The 9,573-nt window shown below is 35.2% G+C and overlaps 1 protein-coding gene across 5 annotated transcripts in view; it reads right to left on the reverse strand.

Moving 5' to 3' along the window:
• ZNF518A (zinc finger protein 518A) overlaps nucleotides 1-9,573 on the reverse strand; it is a 44,998-nt gene that overhangs the window by 8,981 nt on the left and 26,444 nt on the right. For 4 of the 5 annotated variants that reach the window (XM_015559387.1, XM_006756619.2, XM_015559389.1 and 1 more), the window contains exon 3: nucleotides 3,140-3,291. The gene's annotated coding sequence lies outside the window, so the exon portion shown is untranslated. Of the gene's footprint in view, nucleotides 1-3,139; nucleotides 3,292-4,595; nucleotides 4,676-9,573 lie in introns of those variants that run through there. The other variant, XM_015559388.1, reaches the window with a different exon arrangement.

Raw genomic sequence — 9,573 nt, forward strand, 5'->3', positions numbered from 1 at the left:
CCTCTTTCATAATTGTTGTGAGATCAAGTAAGAAAACATATGTAACAGTATCCTATAAAGTTCTAAATAAATGACACTATCATTACTCTATGTAATTACCATGTACAAGAAAATATGATTCAAATTTCAGAGGAGAAAAAAACAATATATGTAACAATAATTTATTGCTAAGATTGGAATCTGAGTTTCTAAGGTTCAGTAGTAAAATATCAAACTGTGTTTTAGAAGAATTACATTATCTTATTTTTCTCTCTTTATCTCTCCCCACCCCCCTTTCCTCTCTCTAGAATCAATGAAAACATATACTCGGCTGAGAATTAAAAAAATAATAAAAATAAATTTGAAAAGTAAGAAAAATAATGGCTAGAAAAAAGTTTAATGATATCTGGCAGTTAATACACACCAATGGAGAAGATTCCCTAAGATTATCACAGTCTCAACAGTGGCAAGTATCATAATCACGTATGGAGTTTTCACCATACCAGAATCTGAGGGTGGCATTCAAACATATGAAACTTATTTTGTTGTTAATCCTCACCCAAACATATTTTCCATTAATTTTTTTAAAGTGAGTGATAGGGAGGGGGAGACACACAGAGAGAGAAACATAGATATGAGAGAGAGAGAGACAACGATTAGTTGCTTCCACACATGCCGGGACCGGGGCAGTGATTAAACCTGCAAGCCAAGTATATGCCCTTGACAGGAACTGAACCCAGACCCTTCAATCCACTAGCCAACACTCTATCCACTGAGCAAAACTGGCTAGGGCAAACATATAAAATTTTTTAAGCACAACTAGTAATGGTTCTTCTTTATTTGCCGGAATATCATATTGTGTTCATTCTGGATTATCCATACCCAAGCATTTCTATTATTACATATAATTAAAAGGAAACCATATCATGAGTTTCATTACAAAAGGCAAATTGTTTTTACAGTAATATTTCAAGTGTCCACAAATATGGGTAATGCTAAAAAAGAACAGATGTTGATATTTCTAAATACTGTTAATTCCATTTCAAAATATCTACACAATTTTAAATTTTTCTTATAAGAAAACACATAGGCCAAAATCTGACAACCAGTGTAAAAGTATGATTTTAAATAACTCAATCAACTAACATTCACTAATAAATATCTACTATAAATGTGAAGCATTTTGATGAGTATCATGGAGAGATTAAAAAATGTAGTCCCATGCCCTGGCTGGTTAGAGAATCAGCCTGTGCACCAGAGGGTCTCAGGTTCAATTCCCGGTCAAGGGTTCATACCTGGGTCACAGGTTCAATCCCACATCCAGTGGAGTCATGTGCAGGAGGCAACTAATTGATGTGTCTCTCTCACATCCATGTTTCTCTCTTCTACTCTTCCCTCTCTTCCACTCTCTCTAAAAAAAAATCAATGGAAAAAATATCCTTGGATGAGAATTAAAAACAAAACAAAACAAACTTGGTCCTTCTCCTATCCCAGCTTACAATCTAAAGGAGGAGGCAGGACATATACATTAATACACTGTTTATTCAGAGTTGACCATCCAGGAACCTCACCCTTTCATTACACAAATAGAAAATAGTTAAGTAGGATACATAGCAGCCAAGTCAGATGCCACAAAGTTTACCCATTAAAGTGCATGCCCTTTCCTTACAGACAAAACAAAGCTGATAAAAGGAACGAACTTATTACGAAATCTACTTAGCTTTTATTTAAGTTTGATAACTGCTAAATAATTAATGTTCAATGTCAATTTTTTTATAATTAATGTATCATAAACAATACAGTATTGGGGGAGTTTGTATATTTTAGGTAGTTCTGGGTTTATTTGCGCTCCAATTTTAAATCTGGAGAATCTATTCTGTCTTCAACTACATTCTACCTATAGTAGTACATGGAAGCAATCAAAGATGAAGCCTTGGTAGCAAATTATACTAAGGGATGCCACCTATGAGGAAAAATATGTAGCATGTTGGGGACATTTCATATAACATAATAAAAGAGAAATATAATTTTAGTCTTTCAATTTATTAGCTAATGTTCTTTTCACTATAATCTAATCTCTATCAATAAGTATCACTGATTTTAAAGTATTTGTTTATTTATTTAATCCTCACCCAAGAATATATCTACCTGTTAATTATTTTTTTAATCAACAACAGTGGTATTTTTCCATTTATTTTGAGAGGTGGGGGGGGGGAGAGAGGAAGGAAGGAAGGAAGGAAGAGGAAGGAGGAAAGGGGGGGAAGGGAGAAAGAGAGAAACATTGATGTGAGAGAGACACATCAATTCGTTGCCTCCCATACCCACCCCAACCTGAGCGGGGGATGGAGCCTGTAACTGAGGTATGCACCCTTGACCTGGAATCAAATTTGTGACCCTTTGGGCCACAGGCTGATGTTCTAACCACTGAGAAAACCCAGCTAGAGCTTAAAACTTCTCTTTGAACTCCTGCCTTCTATATATATACTAGAGGCCCAGTGCATGGGATTAGTGCACTGGTGGGGGTGTGTGGCCTGCAGGGATCAGCCTGCTGTGGGAGCACGGCTCATCCCGGTCAGCCAAGCAGCACTCCCACTATGAGAGTGCACTGACCACCAGGGGGCAGCTCCTGCATCGAGCGTCTGCCCCCTGGTGGTCAGTGCACATCATAGCGACTGGTTGGCCAGTCGTTCTGGTCGTTCCACCATTCAGTCACTGGGCTTTTATTACATAGGATTATTTCCTCATAAGACTTGACCAACATGTATCTTATCAAGCCTTGAAATACCACAATTGGTATAAAATATTTCTTGCAAGTAACCTGAAGAGCTTCCTGCACCAAGATGGAAGCTTAAGCAATTTGATTTCCTTCCTTTCCCAACTGCCCACTGAAACACAAACCAAAAATTAAAGAATACTTAAGAAAATCCTACAAAATGGCTAGAAACTAGAAAACATTCCATACATATACAGCAAGGTGTTTGGGTAAGAAATGGTCCAGAGAAAGAAGAGTGAAAACGAATGTTGACCAACTGTCAAGCACCACTTTTAAAGAAGAGGCTTACTAGGGAGCATTCATTCAACAAATATTTAATGAGTATCTATTATGCCCTTAATTTAAAAAATGAGTAACAATTCTGTCCACTCCCTCCCCTAAACATACCTTGGGAGAGAAAGCAAGGGCTTGAGAGGAAGATTGTGTGGAGTCCCCTGGGGCAACAGATGTCTCTGCTGAGGTATGGGGAGGAAAGGATGAATCCAAAGCTTTGATCTGGGTCCAGAGGCCACGCAGAAATTGGGGATTGCTAGCACCAGCTATTAAGAGAGAAATAAGAAGAGGAAATTATTTCTGAACAAGGTACATCTTCCTATATTCCTGGCTATCTCCTTCTGCTTAAGACTTCTGTTCTTTCTCCACATAAGTAAATAGTTATCTCTAAGCTGTTAGAAAAATCATTACATTAATTTTCCTCCACCCTCCATCTAACCAAAAAGAAAAAGGAGTATCTTAGTTTATTGTCTATGAATTCATCTCAACTATCAATGCCATCAAAAAAGATAAGTAGTCAGAAACATCATTGGATGCAGCTGTTCAAAGGGCAAATAAACTGAACACTCATCAAAACTTATCTTCTATTCTCCCATTCCAGCAGTGAAAACAGTACCTACAATGAAAGTTACTGTAGGAAAAAGGAGAGAGCTTTAAAAAAATAAAAAAATCAAGTAATAACTAGCAATCTCATTAAGACCTAAGATAATAATAATATAGGGGGGAAAAAATACTGCCATGAGAGTACAAATTAGATGGAGGAAAAATAATGATTTTGAAAACAAAAGAAAAAAATTACACTGAGGTTTTGGTTATTTTTAAGACTTGAATTTTCAAAAATCAAAGGCTCCCCAAATGTCTGGCAAGATTACTAGTGGAAGGAGAATATAAAACTTGGTGTTTACAACTTATCTTAGTAAAATTTTTTTAGTTTAAAAGATAAAAATAAAATGTTGTAAAAATAAAAGGTGGAAAGAAACAATTACCTAAAAAGGTATTCAAATTTTTATCCACAATGCCAACTTTAATCAGACAACAATATTTATCAAACATTTTACTCACAATTCTATATGCTAGAAACAATGAAATAACATTTAAAGAGTTCTGAGAGAAAAGAATTAACCCAAAAAATTAACCCTATGCCCAGGTAAACTCTCATATGTGTGGGGAAAATACAAATTTAGATACGCAAAAATTCAGAGAATATACTACATATAACTCTTTCTGAAAAAAAAAAGTATTAAGTAAATACTTCAAGGAAATTGAATTCCAATCAGAAAAAAAAGAACTGAAAAAAGAAATTTTAAAGAAACATCTATCGACAATAAAATCAACAAAATAGAAATAAATGTATTTTGTTAATAGTTAAGAAAACAGAAAAGACTAGAGAAGGGGAACATCTGCAACATGACAAATACAATAAGTCCTTAAAGAAAAATTAACAAGGGGAAACAGAAGAGTTAACAATAGCAACAAAATTCTAGATACTGAAAAACAGATAAAAAAGTACTAAAGGACTTTGCAGACCCAAGAAAACAATACCAGACAGTGGGTAAAGCTGAGAACTAACCCATTTTACACTTTGAATCTTCAAAAAGATTAGGAACTGGCAGCACCAAGTGACTCTAAAATGGGAAAGGAGTAGAAAGCTAAAATAAAGAGAAATTTGGAAAAAGCTGCTTGAGTTGGTCAGAGACTAAGATTCCCATGCCTATTCTATGCTAGGTAACTGCTGTTCCCCCACCACAGCAGAAAATCTGGAGATTTATTCTCTACAGAGGGTAAAACAGAATCCCTGAAATAGTGGATACCAGACACAGCTGAGAGAGTGGATACTTAAAGATAACAATCAGAGACGTTCATTGCAGCATTGTTTATAAAAATCACAAAATTAAAAATAACTAAATGTCCACCAAAAAACAAATTATAGTATTTTCATTCAATTAAATATTATTCAATTTTTACAATAATATAGTATAAACAATTTATTAATAGGAAGATATCCAAGAGGTATTAAATGAAAAACCAGAAAACAAACGGTAGATGTATCAGGTTTTACTATATCGGGCTACAACTACTGATGAAAATAAAGAGAAGGATAGACAGACATGGATTCATACTAACTCATGTAAAAAGTCAATCATACACACATAAAAATGTTTATAGTGATTGCTGGCTAGCCATAGGTCAGTATTTCTTAAAATGTCCTTGGATCACTATTGGCTCCACACTGGCATACTGTACTTCCTTTCATAGCATAAGCAAATAACTTGTATTTAGATGTAACAAGTATTACAATCTCTTTGCTTTTAGACCACACTATTACAAAACTTCATAAAAAATGGCATGAAGCCATGAAAATTTTGAAATTCTCAAAGCAAGTGACTTCTGTGGTAAACTGAGTTTTTCCTGAACAAACTTAAAGTAATAAACTTGAGCCAGTACAAAATTGATGAATGTTGACACTAACGGTGGAGAAGAAACTAAAATAAAATAGATATTACTGAGTGTTGTACTACTCATATCAACACATAGGTACCCAATCACACCACTGCAGAAAAGCTTTTAACAAAGTTAATACTATAAACATAACACTGAGAGAATGAAGAATTATGCCATTAGATGTCACTCATGCTTTATAAATTCATGCTATAAGAGAAGTGATTTTTTTATTTAATAATTAATTTGTGAGCCATGATGTTACCTAAAAAACTAGTGAAGGGAACTGGCACCACCAGAACGGCAGCTATGCATACAGTGTTGTTATACATATAAAAATTTACATGTATTTTAAATTGAAAATAAGTGATATTCAATTAATAATATGCTTCATGATCGTGGTACATTGCTAAAAGAATAAGAAATAGTGAAAATTATAACATCAGTCTATTTTTTTTCTATATACTACACAAAGAGCAAATATAATGTTGAACTTTTTGCATTAAATAAGCATACCATTCTTTTTTCTTTATCCTCACCCGAGGATATGTTCACTGATTTTCGAGGGAGAAACATCTATGTGAGAGAGAAACTTTTATCAGTTGCCTCTCATACACGCCCCGATCAGGGATCAAACCTGCAATCTAGGTATGTGCCTTGAGTAGGAATTGAACCTGCAGCCTATTTGGTGTACAGGACAATGCTTCAACCAACTGAGCCACCTGGTTGGAGCTAAGCATATCATTCTTTAATGAAGCTCTGGTTGTGTTCTGACAAAATTTTATTTAGAATTCTCTTTTTTGATGCTTTAAGAGTTATTATTTCACCTGCTCTGGAATAGTTCACTAAACATGAGAATTGCCCACTTCTTAAAACTGCACAGACTGTACCAACAAAACCATGTGGAGTTTGATACTTCTGTGGAGTTAAGGCCTCACAATCTGATAAATTATTCTACAGTTTCTGGGCTCTTTAAGTTTGCTAGAGTCACTTTTGGCAATTTATCGTTTCCTTAAAAATAATCAATTTCCTTCACATTTTCTAAGTATACTCCCATAATCACTTTTTATATTCTAACTTCAAATGAAAGCACAACATATAGATATACAGCAGTATCACTTAAATGTCCATGAATGGGAAAATGATTAAATTACAGAACATACACATGAAAACATTATTAAAAAGTATATGTATTGAAATTACTTAGAAAGATGTTGATTCCAAATATTTTTGTTTTTAAAAAAGTAAGTTGCCAATGAAGGCAAGTAATGCATTTTTTAAATGAGGAGGAAAGATCTTCATTTTTATATCAAGAGGAAAGGTACATAGTGTATTTTTATTTAAACAAAGACAAATCTATAGAAAGATATCCTCCAAACTACTGAAAACAGGTTATTTTTTTTTTTTAAAGACTGACACCATGGCATAGCAAAAAAACAAACCACACTTTAAAAAAGAGTGGAACTTAAATATGTAAGAAAGGAGCAAAGCTACCTGGACCAGAAAAACAGAACAAAGAAATGTTGGGCCCTAGCTGGTTTGGTTCAATGTCAGCCTTAATATAAATAGGTTCAGTCGGCATTCGAACTGAAAGGTCCCAGGTTCGATTCTGATCAAGGGTATATACATTGGTTGCGGGCACATCACCAGTAGGAGGTGTGCAGGAAGCAGCTGATCGATGTTTCTAACTCTCTATCCCTCTCTTCCTCTCTGTAAAAAAATCAATAAAAATTTATTTTTTAAAAAAGAAAAAGAAATGTTGGAAGAAAAGCACATTTTTCATCCAGCTGGTGTTGCTCAGTGGTTGAGCATCAACCTAAGAACCAGGAGGTCACAGTTGGATTCCCAGTCAGGACACATGCCCAGGTTTCAGGCTTAATCCTCAGTAGGGGGCGTGCAGGAGGCAGTTGATCAATGATTCTTTCTCATTATTGATGTTTCTCTCTCTCTCTCTCTCACTTCCTCTCTGAAATCAATAAACATATATATTGAAATTTTTTCAAAAGCATTTTTCTTACTGCACTATAGGATCTAGATCAAAGAGAGAATGGATAATAAGGATTTAAATGAGAACAGACTACAGAGAATAGAGCTAAACTTGAAATAAAAGGAACCACTGTTAGTTCTCAAGCAGAGAGAAGTTATAAAAGCATTATTTTAGAAATACTAGAATGGTACTAAAAAATCAAGCAAGAGACAGTGTAGAAAGAGCGTAAAAATGAAAGTGAAAAAAATGGAGGACTAAGTGACAATCTAAATAAAAAGTGAGGATCCAGACAACTGGCAGTGTTCCCATAGATTAGGAATTCCACAGTAGGTACAGAGAATTTTAAAAAGACAATTCCCAAGTAAAATGCAAGGACAAGAAAGAAATAATCTGTCCAAAGTGAAATAAAGACCACTGAATTCTGTACGGGAAGGAGAGATTAACTTTCTCTCTCATTCGTTCTTCTGTTTGTCATTTTGCTGTGGCAGTGATGTAGGAGAATAGGCAGATTTTACTTACAATTTTGAACACCAGGTACGGGGGAGAGGGTCAACAGATTTATTGCTCCTTAATTGGGAGAACATGTAATGTATTTCCTCTCAATTTTCTGTTGAATTTTTCTCTGGCTCTACAAAAACCCTATCTCTATGGATAAAACAAATTCCATTCTCCAGGCTTCCCCATATATACGGCACTACAATTCCAAGAAAAGAAATAGTAAGTGCTAACACTGAGCATAGCATGTCTAACATGTTTGGAGAGTAGCAAGTTGCCAAACCCCAAAATCAAGAGTTTTCTTTTTCTTATTTCCCTATTATTCCATAAGCAATCCTAGCAATTCTATTTCCAAAATACATTTTGAATTCTTCTCTCCAATTTTGATTAAAATACTAGTCTTGCTAAGTGGCATTCCATGTTTTCCCCTTACCTACCATCATCTTCTGACTCCATTCTCCACACAAGAGCAAAAGTAATCTTAATATAAATAGGTCAGTGTTTCCCCTGCTTAAAACTCCTTAGTGGCTTCCCAAGGAACTTCAAATAAAACTTTATCTCTTGTCAAGGCCTGCAAGAAACAGTGACATCTGGTCTGGGACCTTTCTATTCCATTTCATCTCACACCACTCTCTCCATCTGTAAATACTCCAGTAAGCTACCAAAGATAGTCTCTAGTTCCTCAAATGCTCTTTTCATATCTCAGGCCTTTGCACCTGCTGTTCTCTGCTTGAAATATTCTTTCTCCCATTCTTCATAAAGCTAGATCCTTCTCATCTTTTAGGTCTAAGCTCAAATGTTACTGCCTCAGTAAGGTCTCCTCCAACCTATAAAGCATCCCCTCCTCAAACAGAAAAAAAATTCTCGATTTTAGTCTTTGTAATTTTTTTTTGTAATTTTTTCTGGCAATATTTTATTTATCGTCTCTACCACTGAAACAAAAGCTGCATAAGCATAAGGCCCACATCTGTCATGTTCTTTGCTATATCACCAGCACCTAGCATAGTGCTGGGCTTGTAGCTAGCAGCAAATCTGTACCAGTCTTTGTTCAAGTATTGGAATAAAACAGACAAAAATCCCTCCCCTCAAAGAGCTAACATTTTACTGAGTATTTAGATAATAAACAAAGTAAATTATGTAATATATTCAAAGGTGACAAGTGCTATAGAAAAATATAAAGGATAAACTAGGCAGAACCAGAAAGTTGACATTTTAATAATCTTATTTTTTTGATGTTATTGATTTTAGAGGGGGGGGGAGGAAGAGAGAGAGAGAGAGACAGACAGACAGACAGACACTGATTTGTTGTTCTGCTTATTTTATGCATTCATTTGTTGATTCTTGTACGTGCCCCAGCCGGGGAATAAACCAGCAACCTTGGTGGATAACGCTCTAACCAACTGAGCTATCCAGCCAGGGTTTGAAAGTTGCCATTTTAAATACTAAGTCAGGGAGTCAATCACTTGAAAAGGTCTTATTTGAGCCAAGACATTAAGGAACTGAAGCAGAAATCATTCCAAGAAAAGAAAGAGTAAGTGCTAACACTCTGAGGGTAGAGTGACTAACATGTTTGGAGAGTAGCAAGACTGGAACAGAAAGCACCAGAAGAAAAGGAATACATGAAGTC

The sequence above is a fragment of the Myotis davidii genome, unplaced genomic scaffold (assembly GCF_000327345.1).
Source record: "Myotis davidii unplaced genomic scaffold, ASM32734v1 scaffold332, whole genome shotgun sequence".
Lineage (NCBI taxonomy): Eukaryota > Metazoa > Chordata > Mammalia > Chiroptera > Vespertilionidae > Myotis > Myotis davidii.